At 40.6% G+C, this 15140-nt stretch overlaps 1 protein-coding gene across 4 annotated transcripts in view; it reads right to left on the reverse strand.

The window, feature by feature from the left end:
• LOC146361395 (receptor tyrosine-protein kinase erbB-4-like) overlaps positions 1-15140 on the reverse strand; it is a 363843-nt gene that overhangs the window by 254649 nt on the left and 94054 nt on the right. The window contains exon 1 of one of the 4 annotated variants that reach the window (XM_084922480.1): positions 10376-10443. The exons of the other annotated variants lie outside the window; for them this stretch is intronic. The gene's annotated coding sequence lies outside the window, so the exon portion shown is untranslated. Of the gene's footprint in view, positions 1-10375; positions 10444-15140 lie in introns of those variants that run through there. 4 annotated transcript variants of the gene reach the window in all.

A 15140-nucleotide genomic window follows, 5' to 3' on the forward strand; every position in this document is an offset into this window, starting at 1 on the left:
TCGGTGAAGTTTAATAAACTCCTTGCTATCTAAAATATAACAGGACACGGAGTAAATTCTCGAGCATCTCACACTTCTGATAATCAGCTGTCTGCTTGACGTTTATTCAGCTGTGTAAAAACTATAACTTTAATCTCAGCCAAACCGATTTACTCAGGAACAAATAAAATACTAAAAAAAGCCAAACAATAACATTTTAAGTTATCTAAGTGACTTATATACGTTTAACCTAAGTAGTGAAAGACGGCGGTGGGTTTGAAAACGATTTGCCGGGAGTCTGCTGTTCTCACGGGCTCTAGTGAGCCTTGCCCCCGGCTAGCTATCGAGCTAGTGGGTAACAGAGGTCTCCGAAAACGTCGGAGCGCTTTTGAAAATATGTGGTGTCTTGATAAACTGAGCAGATATTTGAGGTTTACACAGCTACATTCTCGCCTGAAAATATGTTAAACGTTTATTTTGTGACCCAGAAATAATAATAAGAGTAATATTAAAACTAACTAGCTGCCGCCATTGTTGGAAACTGAGCTGGGCCGCGCTATGAATTCTGGGACACAGCTTCTTCTTCTTCTTCTTCGGGGTTTAACGGCAGCTGGCATCCTTGTACATGCAGTGCTGCCATCTTCTGTTTCAGTCCGTTATTACACTCTTAAATCCTACTACTTATTCCTGCGTCTTTTGTGATCTTACAAAGCTTCAAACGACACGTCGACTATTAAATCAGTCGTCGACGATTTTGATAGTCGACGTAATCGTGACTAGTCGACTAATCGTGGCAGCCCTAGTTGCAAATAGGCCTGCAGACATGCAAGATGTGCTATGGCAACGTAAATAATCCTTGAAATTTGCCAAAAATTACACAGATTATTGGGATGGAAAGCTCAAAGCTGATCACTAATGACACTGTGGACTGAATGTGACTTTGTAGCCTGCCAGAAATATCACTATGCTCAATTTATGCATGAAAATGCAAAATAAATAATATTTATATTGCTAAAAAATCTTAAATAACTTACTGTATTCCAATTGTCATGACAGCACACCAAAAACTCCTCACAAATAAAACTGGAACCAGCAAGCGTGTTAAATATTTGCATTATCAAAGACTTTAAATGGTAGGAACCTTTGAGTCACTACCTTTGGTATCCAACTAAAGCAATTAATGACATTACACTAAAGGTATGTCCAAACAGACAAACAAGGAGTCAATCTTAAGACATGAGTCATCCCCGTGCTGCTGCTCATTTCTCACATATCCCCATGTATTCTATATCATACATAAGAATTTTCACCAATGAAATCGTCTGAAATAAAAATAGCATCACAGCCTTGGAAAAAATATACCTGCATTTGCTTTAAATGTAAACTCAGATCTGCACTTGATTGAATAGGACTGCATATAATTTCCTCAACTGAAATTACTGTATATCCAGAGAGCAACACTTTCAGTGCCCTTATTGTGACTGGTGTTGGGTATTCACAGCTCCACGGTATCTCTGCAACAAGGACACAATCCGACTCCATGGCAATCTACCAGTGAATTACATAGCGAGTGAAAATGATGAGGTTCGTGGCATATGCCCGCACTAAATATTTACAAAAGCCCCATAACTGATCTGAATGAGCCTTTTGAGAAGGACTTGAGAGGTAACACAATGGGAGAGGAGTGACCTTGTGAGGGAGAGAAAGACGGCGATTATGTGGTGCGTGAATGTGAAGGATGTTGAGGGGAATAGGAAGCTAAGACTGAGGGTGGTGGAGGTGGGGATGGGTGGTGGTGGGGGAGTGGGTCATCACTCTGCAGTCTGCCTATGGAGACAGAAGATGGGAGAGAAGGATGAGGGGGGAAAAAGAGAGGGGAAAGACATGGATGGCATACCACCCTCCTCCCTTCCCTTCTTCCCTCCAACAATCTCCCAGGACTGAGGATGTGAAGTTTCTGCACAAACACAGCTAAAACTGTGCTGAAACCACTCTGCGGTCACTTATCATTACTGGTCCACAGCCAGGCATTTTAACTAGCATTACGCAGGCCCACATAAGAAGAGGCACAGCTTTCTGGCATAGAAGGCAGCTTATTTCGGGCTTTTTTCTATCTTTCATTCAGATATCCTCAAGTGGATTCGACTCTAGAGACCGCCGATATGCTTGGTTTTCCAGTAAGGGAGTGTGTCAGGTATGAGTGTGGGTTTTTTTGTTTTGTTTTTGGGGTTTTTTGGAGGCTGGGTTAAACATTTTTTTCATGGCTATCTGTGGATCGCATCAGGGGATCACATCAAGTAAGAGCACTGTGACAAGTGTAATTCTGAGAGGTGTGCGTGCCTGTTGTGTGTCTTTGTTCAGCGTGTGTGGCTGTCAAAGATATGGACAGGCACACTTGTTCTTTTATGAGTGGACCTGGTAGAGCTCCACTGGGATCCGATGTCAAAATAAGAGGAAAGAAAGGAGAGGAGAAGAGAGGAGAGGAGGCCAATACCAAGACCTGACACTACCTTTATTGTATCCCATTTATTTATTTATTTGACTGGTATGCAAATTTAACCTTAACTTTTGAAATGTTAGTCAAGAAAAAGCCTGATTACCTTCCACACAAAAGCATGCCTCCAAGGACACTTGATAGACAAAACTATTTAGAAATAATCAGCAACTGAAGCATCACTGAAGCACACAAACAGGCTGTCAGATCTTATGACAATGAATATTTGACTGGGGACGTCTCAAATATTAATTTCTGGGCACAGAACTTTGTTAGTAATCAACAGTGAATATTCAAACATCCAAATTCTAGAATTAAAACCAAACAAACGCCTATCCCAATGGTCGATTATTTGTGTACAGCTCCATCGCAGCTAAGAAAGGTCACATTTTAGGCGATTAAAGAGTAAAAGACATATAATGTTCAATTATGGACATTATTGGTCCCATTATTTATATAGTGTTACATAAAACCACATTTTAAGAAAGGCAAAGTCCAAAGATAGTGTTACATTAGAGAAACACAAAGGTCTGTGCTGGTGGCAGAGAGCTACATTCATAGACTGCATATAACAAAAGGGCGTAGACTCTGGATGTCAGAAGTGAAGCCAATGCGCGAATGCACTTTTTTTCCCCAAATGGCTGTCAGAAGGCCTCATTAAACAATATCCTATTGAGTTTTTGACCTCAGTTGATAAATGTGAGTCTTACTGAATACAAAATTAGGTTTATTTTTGAAAACGATTATTTTAAGCAAAAAAAGACAATAAAACTGGGCACGTTAGAGTTTCAAGACTGGATCCGCCATGACTAATTGCTTATGTTCATCACCACTAGGCATGTACTTAATATATCACCAGTTACTGGACTGGTGGTAAACTGGTAAATTTAAACATTTCAGCATATCTATAGTTTCAGGGCTGTCTTTTATCTTTCTTAGATGGCGGATGGAAATAGTCAAAATCACTTAGAAACAGGGTGAAAGTTTCCAACACAGCTGCAGATGGTTAGGTTAAAGTTCAAGCAACACTTGCAGCATAAAGAGCTGCTTTATTATTGGTTGTCTTAACCTTGACCTCAATGAAGGCCACCAAATGTGATGGACAGCCAATAAAGTTGTTCTTTATACTGCATGTGTTTCTGGAGTAATGGTCAACAAGTTAAGGCTAAAGTTTTCCAGAAAATTAACAATAAGTAACATTAGGAACCCACTCGCTGATTAATAGGGAGAGTTGCGTCAACTATAGCATTCGGCAAAAAATCTTAGACAAATCAAACATGCAGATTATATAAAAGATTTCCAAGCTCGATCAGTCAGGGCCAACTGTTGTTCTGTTTGACGACGACAAAGGACGAGGAAATAAAGCAGGCAAGCTTGAAGGCAGCAAGAAGGAAAGGCTTGTACACAGCAAAATCTCCAGTGTTAAATTAACACTAGAGAGTGTCTATATGGGTCCACACCTCTGAGTGTTAAATACAACACTGTTGAGTGTTAAATTAACACTTTTGACAGTGTTATATGTTTAAAAGTAACCTAGTCAGTTTTGAAGATTAACAATGGCTAACACTGAGCAGTGCTGATTTTCTAACACTGGAATATTTCTAACATTTTGAGTTATTTTCCAGTGTTAGAAAATCAGCACTGCTCAGTGAAAAGAAAAACAAAGAGTAACACTAGGGCTACATCAGACTTTGGTAGACAGTCTCAAGTTTCATTAATACTTGTTTTGTGTCAACGCAGCCGAAAACTGTTACACTCATAACGGGTCCACCTCAACCGTCTCTGTCTCACTCAGTCCATTTGTCAATTGAAGGCCAAAGTTTCACCCCCATCAGCTTCAAGTTTTTGGACTTCCCACCTAGAGAGCTGCAATCCAATCAACAGTAGTTATGTTGTAAATACTTAACTGTGGTCACATTTAATTTGGTTCATTCAAACATAAAAGTTACACTGCAAAAACTTTTCGGAGAAACTTTTGCACAACAGCCTGACTGATCCAACTAAGAGATTTCAAAGAAAAATACGTTAAAAATAACATTTTACTAAGCGAATTCAAAAAAGTCACAAACATATACAGGGCCTTAAGTGCAACCTAAGTAAAAAAAAAGAAACAATTGACCATTGTCATACACACATACACACCCTCAATGCCAGAGGCACCATCATTGTGTCTCTTACCCCTGGAAAGTTGATTTAAGGGGTCTATCTTAGCTCGGTGCGGGCCCACTTCAGCACATTGGTCAACCGAGGGCCAAAAGTTCACTGCCGTCAGCTCTTAACTTATGGCTTACGTTTTTACAGCCTTTCAGGGTAAAATGGAGGAATCGTCTGTCTGCGAGACAGCAACGGGAGACTCATCAGCCATTCCGCACATGCCCTCTCTGTCTCTCTGCCATGGGAGCCTTACATTAGGAGAGAATGAGCAGTAAAAGATTTCAACCTCCGTATTACTTTTCTCCCCTTTTTTACTTCATCTCCCTTGTTCTTTTTCCACCATCTCTCGCCCTCCTACCTCAATTCTTTATTATCCATCGGGGGGGCTGGCACTTTAATTCCACCACTTCCCCTCTTTGACTTTGAATTAATGTACATCACGCTGAAACTGGCAAAGACAGGAAGTATATTTCCCGAGCTCTGAACTCTGTTTCCCTTGATTTCTGTGAGGCTGCCGAGTGGCAGAACATGTGAGCTCGCTCCTTGATGTGTTTGATTTCTAGACATGGCTTGAAGTAGCTGTGTCACAGGGGACATCTCTTATATTTTACATGGTAGCTAGGGGGTAACATACTGCGAAAACACCACTTATGTGTCTGGTTTTGAAACTCTGTGAAGGGTCAGGACGGACTCAAAGAGAATTGGCAAAGAGCTGCTCAAAAAAACTGTTGACATACACTTTCTTCGCTTGATACAGTTATGTTTGAGATGTTTTTGCCAAAAGCGCTCAAGCCAAAGCAAACAGAATTTTTATTTTTATACTTTTAAGGAATTCATGCAAATTTTAGCAATTCAAGTACCAACGAGAGGTGTCTGCAGGAGCCGTGCTACATCCAGAAAGCAGATTTAGTTTCTTATGAGAATTAATTCTATTCCACCTGACATCTATCTCTGATAAGGACTAAACCTTCACCAAACTGTGTTGCTTGCATATTTATCAATGAATTATTAAGATGAGTGACATTAACTTTCATAAACATCAAATTCCCGTGAAAAAGGAAAGCAAGCTATTCCATGATACATGCAGATAGATGGGAACATAAAGACCACTGTATACAAATGGCTGAAATGGTATAAAAGATGACAAAACCCCCCGAGAGAATTTCAGATTAAAGTGAAAACATAGCTACAGCCTTTAAATCTGGACCATAAACCACTCGACGCTTTAAGATCTCTGCTTGTACACTCCACAGAGGGGGCTCCCACAGAGATAGAGAGAGCAAGGATGAAGTGATAAATGACAAGAGTTGAAAGAAATCAGAGATTTGAAAAGACTTTGGATGACAGACTGCATGAATATCTGATCAAAGTGGGCAAAGGCAGGGGAAGAAGCCAAAAATCAGTAAATGGCCAAGGAAAGGTCAAGACCACAGAGGCTATCTGTATCTGATGCCAAAGATGTACCAGCACCACCAATCTATGAGCACCTTTCATCAGGCTAAAAGTAGGAACCCAAACAAGGAACCCTTTCTTTTGTCAAACCATAGCGCGTTTATCACGAGACTGAAAAACCTACACAAAATGTATCTTCAACCCCATCATTTACCACGTTGAAGGTATATACATAAAATCTAGCGACGGGTCAACTCCTGCACCCTTATTCTCAGATATTTGGTTTGTGCAACTGAACTGAATGATGATGTTTTTCTATGTGCATTAAAAAAACAAAACACTTGGCTTTCGATCTAATTTTGATTGGTTTGACAGTAATATTCCCAGTAATGTCAAAGGTAAATTAAAAACTTGGATGAATTCACTCTAGCTGTGAAGTCAAAATAATCCCTTTAGTGAAAGGACTAAATTAGTCCGACATCCTCAACAATCGCCTGTATATTAGCTTGTTAATCAAAATGTCTCGTTAAGAATTTTCTTGGTAAAATGTCCCGTACAAGTAACTTCTCCGAAGACATCTTAACCTCGCACCAAAGTGTAAAGATCTACCTTTGAATGCAACTGCATCCCCGGTTTCACTGGCAAAGAGCAGGAGTGTATAAAAATGCTATCTCACCATTCTGAGATGCACCTAAAGGATAGACTTGAAATCTATTTTCTCCTTTTGGCCCTTTTTGATATCCTTCCTCCTAGGCTGCATCCTGTGTCTGCTTCTCTGAACCATTTCTGAAGCACTGAAGTTCAGTCTGGATTTTGAAGTTTGGAGGGAAGCTGTGTAGAATATTTCAGACCACTTTTCTTTTTTTTTTTTGTGATAAAAAGAGGGGGCACTATTGGGTTTCTGTTTTGAAATAGCAAATCCTGTGACCTTTGCAGTTCAGTCCATATTAATAAATGCTTCCAGCTGTCTCCCACAGGAAAACAGAAGAGGAGAGACATTTCATAAAAACACAGCAACCGTGCCATTTTACTTTTGAAAGTGTTCAAACTCTCTAAAGTGATCATATAAATATATATATATACATATATATATATATATATATATATATATATATATATATATATATATATATATAATTTTGAACTACATTTAAGTTTTGTTAGGATTGAAAACGATTGAAAGCAAATCTTTTTTTATGAATCTGCTGCTCAGCTGTCGGGTTTTATCATGAAGAGACCTCAGGCGAAATGAAATTTAAAGGAGAAAAGAGGTTACTGGAATTAGCCATCATGTTCACATGGACAATGTACTGACTAGCCTGCAGCTAACCCCATAAATAAAATGTAAAGACTTACAATTAACACGGTAAAGCACACATGCTCACATACTGATGCGTTGGCCCAAGGTTTAGCATGTCTAGCATGTCACCATGTTAGCATGCTAAACAATTTTTCAAATTAGCATTTAAGTCAGGACAGCTGAGCCCGACAGCGCTGTCAGATCTGACTATCCAACTGGCAGACCACTATTAAAGGCAGGACAGTGTCGTAAACAATGTCTGAACAGTGTAAGTAAGATTATAAAGTTGTAATCTTAACAACAGCAGTTTACAGTGCTTGAGGGAGTACACTCTTTATAGTGGTAAGCCTAGAGGCAAAATTACAACACAAAGTGCACTCATACCCAGTACAGAAAGCAAAACAGAAGAAGTCACTCAAGCATGAGGTCTGTTCGTCTGCCAGAAGCTCATAGTTGTTTCATTTTCCATCCATAAACCAGAGAGCAACATAGTGATTTTCAAAGAGTGGTGTTGGAGTCAGTATATGAATTACATATTCTGTTCAGCTATTCTCTCAGTTTCGACTACACAGCATGCTGCTGCTTGCAGATTTTTTTTTTCTAAGTCAACATGCTAGCTTGGCCCGGCTTGAACTCCCTTCTTGAATTTTTAAACGCTAACTAATACTTATAAGGTGAAATCAAACAGTTACGTGCTTAAATAGTGTTGAAATTCATGCAGCACAATCTTCTGCTGAATCTTACTCCTGAAGCCTTCATTTGGCGATTCCTTACAAATTTAAAGGCTCAGTGTGAGATAGAAGAATCTGACTGAAAAACCTGACTTTGACAGCAACTTAGAGCCTCATTAATTCCGCAAATTGTGCAGTGAACATCCACCTTTCAAAAGAAATATGGAAGCGGCTGTCAGTGCTGAGGACTTGACACTTGCCGGTGTGATCTTTGCTGTTACTGAGTACAATGAACCTCAGATCAAAAGAGATTGAAGAGAAGCAAATGGGTTTAATAGGGTACTGATGCCGGCCTGCGTGTAACCCCGGCCACTTTAACTGCAACATCAGGAGGGCCAGACAAGGCCGCCGCCTAATGCCGCATAGCTAATCACCTCGAAATCAACCGCAGCGCAGATGTGTTTGTCATTTCATGCAAGAAAGAAGAAAAAAATCGAAGCAAAACCCGCATGGGTGTGAGTGTGTGCATGCAAACATCTATCGATTCAAAGAGCTCCGTAATTAGGCAAAAATGAAAAGCAGCAGCAAGGTTCAGATGTTTGGCAGGTATTAATTAACTGTTGACAGAAACACGGCGAGGACGGGGGTCAATTCATTTCCTCGCTCTTATCTTCGCTGCGCAGAAAGGTGCTTGTAATTGTCATGTAAAGTGTATGTTTTTGACTGGTGTGCGATCAGCTCATTGTAGGAATGACTGCCATTTGAAAAATGTTTGTCAGGGAAGAAAAAAAAATGTTCTCAGCGGGAAACAAGTTCTGTTGGGACAATTAGCAGGTTTGCCACTAATCTGTCAGAATTATGACAGCTGATGTTTCTTGGCTTGGGTTTTTCACGGTGCGGCGTCAAAATGACGAATCGAGACATGAACTGAAAATGTCATCTGTGGCAGTGGTGGAATCAGATCACTTCACTACAGCAAAAGCAGCGAAACAGCAATTTGAAATCACAAAAAAGGAGGTAAAAGTACAGAAGTATCCTCAACTAATATGTGGCTTCGATTATCAAAGTAGATTAGAGTAGATTAGATTTAACTTTATTGTCACAGCGCAAGTTATAAGTATCAACGGAATGCTTACATAGCATTAATAAATTATGGCTACGTCTAATTCCAGTAGGTTGTGTACACTGGGATATGTAAGTGGCACTGTATATACACAGATATATAATGATATGATAGGCCTGAACAAGGTGCAAAATACACCATGGGTGTCAAACATAAGGCAAGAGGGCCAGAATCGGCCTTACATGTGTAAATGGGCGATAGAAATGAGAGTGTCACTGGTCTGACCAATTTAAGATCCCTGATATACACATACATATTTACATTTTTTTTTTTAAGTTTAACATTTTAAAAGTGTACTTTGAACACATTTAGGTTGTTTAATCCAGCCTGGTATGGGTCAATCCCACTCAATATTGTCAAAAACTAAATAAAGACTGAACAGGAAGACAGAATCAGGAACAATGAAATTTACAATCAGCCCAGAAATTCACAGTTGATGCGTCACTATATAACAGTGCTGTTTGAGTGCCCTGTAAGAAAGTATCCCATGTGTACTCTGTTGTCATTATATTGTATTTTTCAGTATTTGTTTTGTTTTTTAAAACACTGGACTTAACAGTTGGGTTCTTGAGGCAGAACGTGAAGCTGAACTTGCAGATTTAATCTGAACCAGTTCATGTAATAAACATTTTTTATGCAAAACTGTTATCAAGATGTTAAACAGTCTTCTCTATTATATCTGCTGCTCTTTTGTCTGGTAAGTGGGTTTCAGTAGGGATGCATCCATGGATTAGCATACCTGTTTTTAGCCTCTTGTAGGTCAGTTATGACACACACACAAACACACACACACACATTTAAAAGCTCAGTGTGCTAAAGTGAAAAATAGCTAGACAAGCTAACCTAATTTGACTGCACTACAAAGCCTTCCCTTGACATGCATTGTGTAAAAGCATGAACTTTACAAAAGTGCATATGCTGCAGAGCCACTCAAAATTTGGGATATTTTCAACATGTGGGACACAAGAAAAAGAGAGATGTCTGGTCAGCCTTCTCGGGATGATCGCTTCCTCTCTTTAGGATATACACAGCGATGTGCACATCCAAGAGCGCTCTACAAATGAGCAACTGTTACACCCTCTCCCTGTCTCGTTCCTCCGTTTTCTAACTCTCATACTGCAAAAAAAAATTGTTGGATGTTGATTCCACAGAGCTTTAATCCCAATGAATAACCCACGGTGTTCCATGAATAATGGCACAAACCAGATTTACCATATGATGCTCATGCATAATGAGGATGAATCACGGTAAGTAAGACATACATTACTCATGACTGCAGGGCCTTTCTGAAGCCACATTGGTAAGGATGCAAGGAGGATTCTTGGCTTACCTAGAGGAGAGAAGAGAGAGGGAAAAAAAGAGAGATCATGATGTCAGCGTCGTAGTATTCATAATTAAAATGTCTCGCGGGGTGAAACTAGCAGACGGTACTGCGGCATGAGGTGCAAACGCAGGCTAGCTCTCAAATTTGTTAGCCAACCTGTGGCTGTTCTGTTTCTTTTCTCCACAACTGTTGCAGAAAGCAAATCATATCCATCGGAGGGAAAACTTTCCAGACTATTTTTTTTTGTTTTGTTTTACATTTTAATAGCTCTTGAAGTTGGCTGTGACAGAGTACAAAACATCCAAGTCTCCCGCGTTAAATAGCAGCATTTCAAAAGGAGCCTTGTGTTGACAGTCCCCTCCTGTCACAGGGGTGATTTGTTTCAGGTAAAAGCAATTTTCTTTTTTTTCTTTCTATAAAAAAAACCAAATTTGTTAGTTTGGAGATACAGCGCAGCGTGCAGATAGCGGGATCACCATCACACTTGGAGCATTTACACGGGGTTGACGCACACAAACACACACACTCCCTCAAAGCTCTAGATATCTGCGGAAGGAAAAAAATAGGCCAGTAAAGTAAATAAGCCACTCTGATCTTTATTTCAAAGGAAGACATATGATGTTTATCGCAATAAAGCGAATTCAGAGAAATGTGTCAAAAATCCACCGCACAGTCGAATGCGAGACGGGAGGCAGGCTAAAGTGAGAGAGAGAGAGACAGGGAACAGGGGAGGGCAGCGAATGAAAAGAATGACACCGCAGGAGCAGGGGCGCCTCGGGCTTCTTGCCGTACACTCATTGATTTCTCATTAGCAAATTCAGGCCTCGATTTCATCAGCCCGGGCAAAGAAAGACAACTAACCAAAGCATGGCAGGTACTTTGGTCTTATTTCCACCCAAAGGGCAAATTTCCACTTCACTTTAGCTGAAGAAGAAGGGCTGGATTCAGTCATAGAGGCTCTGAATCGTCTCTGGACTTCAACCAACCAAGCTGTCCAGCATAAACCAGGATTTCCTGGAGCATAGTTTTCTAGTGAGACCTATGCTTCATTAGCAAAAGCTATTAGGCATTCTGCCTGCATCTAAAGACGCTAGTGAAGGGACCCTGGGAGATACGGGATATTGGACATATCCCATTTCGCTGATCCTGCTTCTGAAAAGTAGAGAAAAAAAGAAAAAAAAATGCTGGTCAGTTGGTACTGCTTATTGTCTGGTAAGGTGTAATCATTTCAGAGTGCGCACAGCTCCCAATTTAGGCGGTAATGTGAACTAAATGGTTGGTTAGGTGCATCTTTTTCAGCAAATTAGACAGGACAACTGTAGTGAGTGTAGTCAGGCACTTCATTTCCGAAAATATACAGAGCCCTCATTAGATGGCACTGTGTACCCTGCAGCCACTCAGGAGAAAAAGCTGGGGAAAATGTGTTCTTTTTTTAGTTTGCACTTTATGAGAATAAAGATTGGCTTTATCTGTCAAATATAATATGAAGGGAAGAAAAACTGTGGTATGTGTGGGCATGCTAAAAAGAATATTGTGTTTTATTGCTGCTGGAGTCAGACAAGAGAGACATTGCTTCTGATGTATCAGGCAGAAGATCAGGCGGATTGTTGCTGGATAGGTTTTCATATCTGTAACATCAATGTGCTGGATGACAATGAAAGAGAGTGCGTGCGACTGAAAGAGACAACAAGAAAGAAGGAAGATCTGTGTCTTTTTCACCGCCTGATAAGTGACGAGAGATGAAAGAGGCTGCGATTGATTGTATCAACATATAAAGAGGTCCACCTCTGGTGTTATTTTAACAGACAGACATGCAATCCCTGTACACTTTCGGCATTTATTAGACAGGGTGCAGGGTGCAGATGGAGTCCCTATCTATTCAAATCTCTCTCTCACACACACACACACCGTGCCTTTGCTGCCTCGAATTAACTCAGTTTCCCAAACAAAATAAGTGTGGAGGCAGGAATAACCACATCTGGGAGTGGTGCACTCAGCATCGATCAGAGACAGCCAGCCTGAGAATTATGACGCAGACGCATCGGGGAACAGGCAACCGAGCAGCTGCCAAGTGCCACAGCGGCGGGGACTGAGAAAAGGCATGAGTGCAGAAATGAGACAATACAATTCAAAGGTTTGGTCAGGATTGCACTGTGGAGGGCTACTTGATCTTTTGCTGTCATTTAAGATTTAAGATTTACATCTAACATGGTAAGAAATTAGCCAGTATGAAAGATATAATAGCTATAAGCAAGTCTTTTTGTGATTTAAACTCTTGTGATGTAAACTGCAGTGCTGAATAGTATGAATGAATGATGTCACCCATGTCCCGTTTTGAAGCCTTGGGATGAGCATTTCCACCATTGCCATCTTGGTTGCAAAAACACAGAATGAAACAGCATCCTCATTGGCTAATCACTTGACAATCACAAGCTTTTAGCCAATGATGGTGCAGTTTCATAGCATGGATAATCCTCTATTTTGACCCATTTTGAACTATGACATAAAAGAAGATGTTGGATGGAAATGAGTGACAGAGCTCATAAGTGATCCCACAGGTAAAGCTGTTTTTCTCCCATAGACTTCTACAGTAAAGGAATGGAAGTCTTTTGAAACCTCAGCTTTTTTTCCAGGTAGAATGCAGCCATAAATCACTTCTCTCTACATCCATGAGATAAAATGTCTACAAGTTATACACAAATGCAAATTGTGTGGGTACTTGATGTATATGCAGGAAGACTGTGAAAGGTAGCCATTAGCTAGCTTAACGACATTGCTAGCTGTCTTTTAAAGACTGTTGTTGTTTGTTAGCCTGCTAATGCTATGGGTTACTGTTTATTAGCTCATCATTTACATCCTTTAGGAATTAGTAAAAGTAAAACCATACAATATCAGGACTGGTCAATGCCAAGTCCTGTGTTTTTGTTTCCAACTAATATGTGACCTTACATGCTATCCCAGTGACACGAAGTGCAAGCACTGGGTTACCACTGTGCCTCCTGGCTCATGCCTTTCTGTGTGGAGTTTACATATTCTCACTGTGCCAGCTTGGGTTCTCTCTGGGTACTCGTGCTTCCTCTCAGAGTCCAAAAACATGCATGTTAGGTTAGCTGAAGATCCTAAATTGGCCTAAAGTGGCAGCCTTTCTAGAGGTGCCCCAGCCTCTTGACTTGTGGCAGCTAGCACGGGCTCTAGCCACACCCTAACCCAGAATAAATTTAAAAAATGTACAAATTGACAGATGGATAATTTAATCGATAGATATAATGAGAGTACTAGAACTCTTTCAGGGAAAAATAAACCAAACCCTGACAACAATAATGGGACTTTCCACTCGCCCCCCCCCCCCCCCCCACACACACACACCCCAAAGCAAACTCCTAATCATGTGTCCTTCAGTCAACAACTGCCTCTGCTGTTGATGTGGGGTATTGGAGAGAACAGCAGAGTGAATGCATCTTGTGATCAAAAGAGTCTATCTCTTTCTTATTCCTCTTTTCTCCCCCCAAACACATGAAGCTCAAGCTGCACTGGTCGTGACTGCGCAACAAGGCAGTGGATGAAGGGGTAAGTGGGTATGCGTGTGTGTGTGTGCATGTGTACACGGGGGTGGAAGGATGTGTCAATCTTCATTAACTGGGGCTCCCAAGGATGCGGAGGGGATTAGTGACCGACTGCATTCGAGTGCGGCAGAGTTATTTATGTATTTGTGCTTCTAAAAAGAATATAATTAAACAAAATGACTGTTTTCAGTGTTCGCAGCACACCTTTTTGGACACAACATATATATTTTTTACACAATACTGCTCACGCAAGTGGAAGAGGGCCAGAAGTGAGCTTCCACTAACCAAGTGTCACGCAGCTGAAAGTTTACCTCAGTCAGGGAATAGCTGGCGAGGCGCAGTCATAAAATAAAAATGATGTTGTCTTCAGGACCCACAGTGTTTGTTTTCCTCAAATTGTGAAGCAGCTATGGAGTGAATAAGAAGGTAGTGTTTACCTCAGACTGGGGAACTGAAGATAATAATATACCACCTATCATTCTTTCATCAGTAACCCACCAGCCTATAACTGGCAAATGAAAAAAAAAGTAACGGCTCCTGTAACAATATGACAGCAAATGTTCATCTTAAAATGTTGTTTAAAGATTTTTTTTTTCTGTTTGCTTCTTTTGATGCTGATGAGTTGTTTTTTTTTTTAAGCGAGGGGTTTTATTTCCTTTCCTTTTCTTGATAAATTCCCTCCTTTTTGTCTCCTTTTCGTCCCTGAATGCATCCCAGCAGGGAATCGAGAACACACCCTTGCCCTACAAACCCCCCGAAGAGGAATCATGAATTTGTGAAACAGCATGTGCAGACGTCTGTGTGAAGCGTAAGCAACATCCGCCACCCTGCACCGGAGGAGAAATGCCCTCCAAGCATAATTGCTATGGATCTCCCCGCTGCATAAACAGCGTTATCACAGTTTGTCTAATTGTGAAAGCTGTGATCAGCATAAAGGAAGGGTGAGCCTGTGTGTGTGTGTGTGTTTACAGGAGTGGAAAGAGATGTTCTCCCTTTTCTTCCCTTCGTCTTAGTCTCTTTATCATCATAAGAGTCATTAGCATAAAGGTCGAATTTGTTTAAACAGTGAAAATGGGCTTGGATAAGGTTCCACGTGGATGAAGAAACATCTACAGAAGTCTGCCTAAACATGTTAGTTAG

This window comes from Perissodus microlepis, chromosome 23, assembly GCF_051167445.1.
Source record: "Perissodus microlepis isolate ML-2025 ecotype Zambia chromosome 23, ASM5116744v1, whole genome shotgun sequence".
NCBI classification, from domain to species: domain Eukaryota; kingdom Metazoa; phylum Chordata; class Actinopteri; order Cichliformes; family Cichlidae; genus Perissodus; species Perissodus microlepis.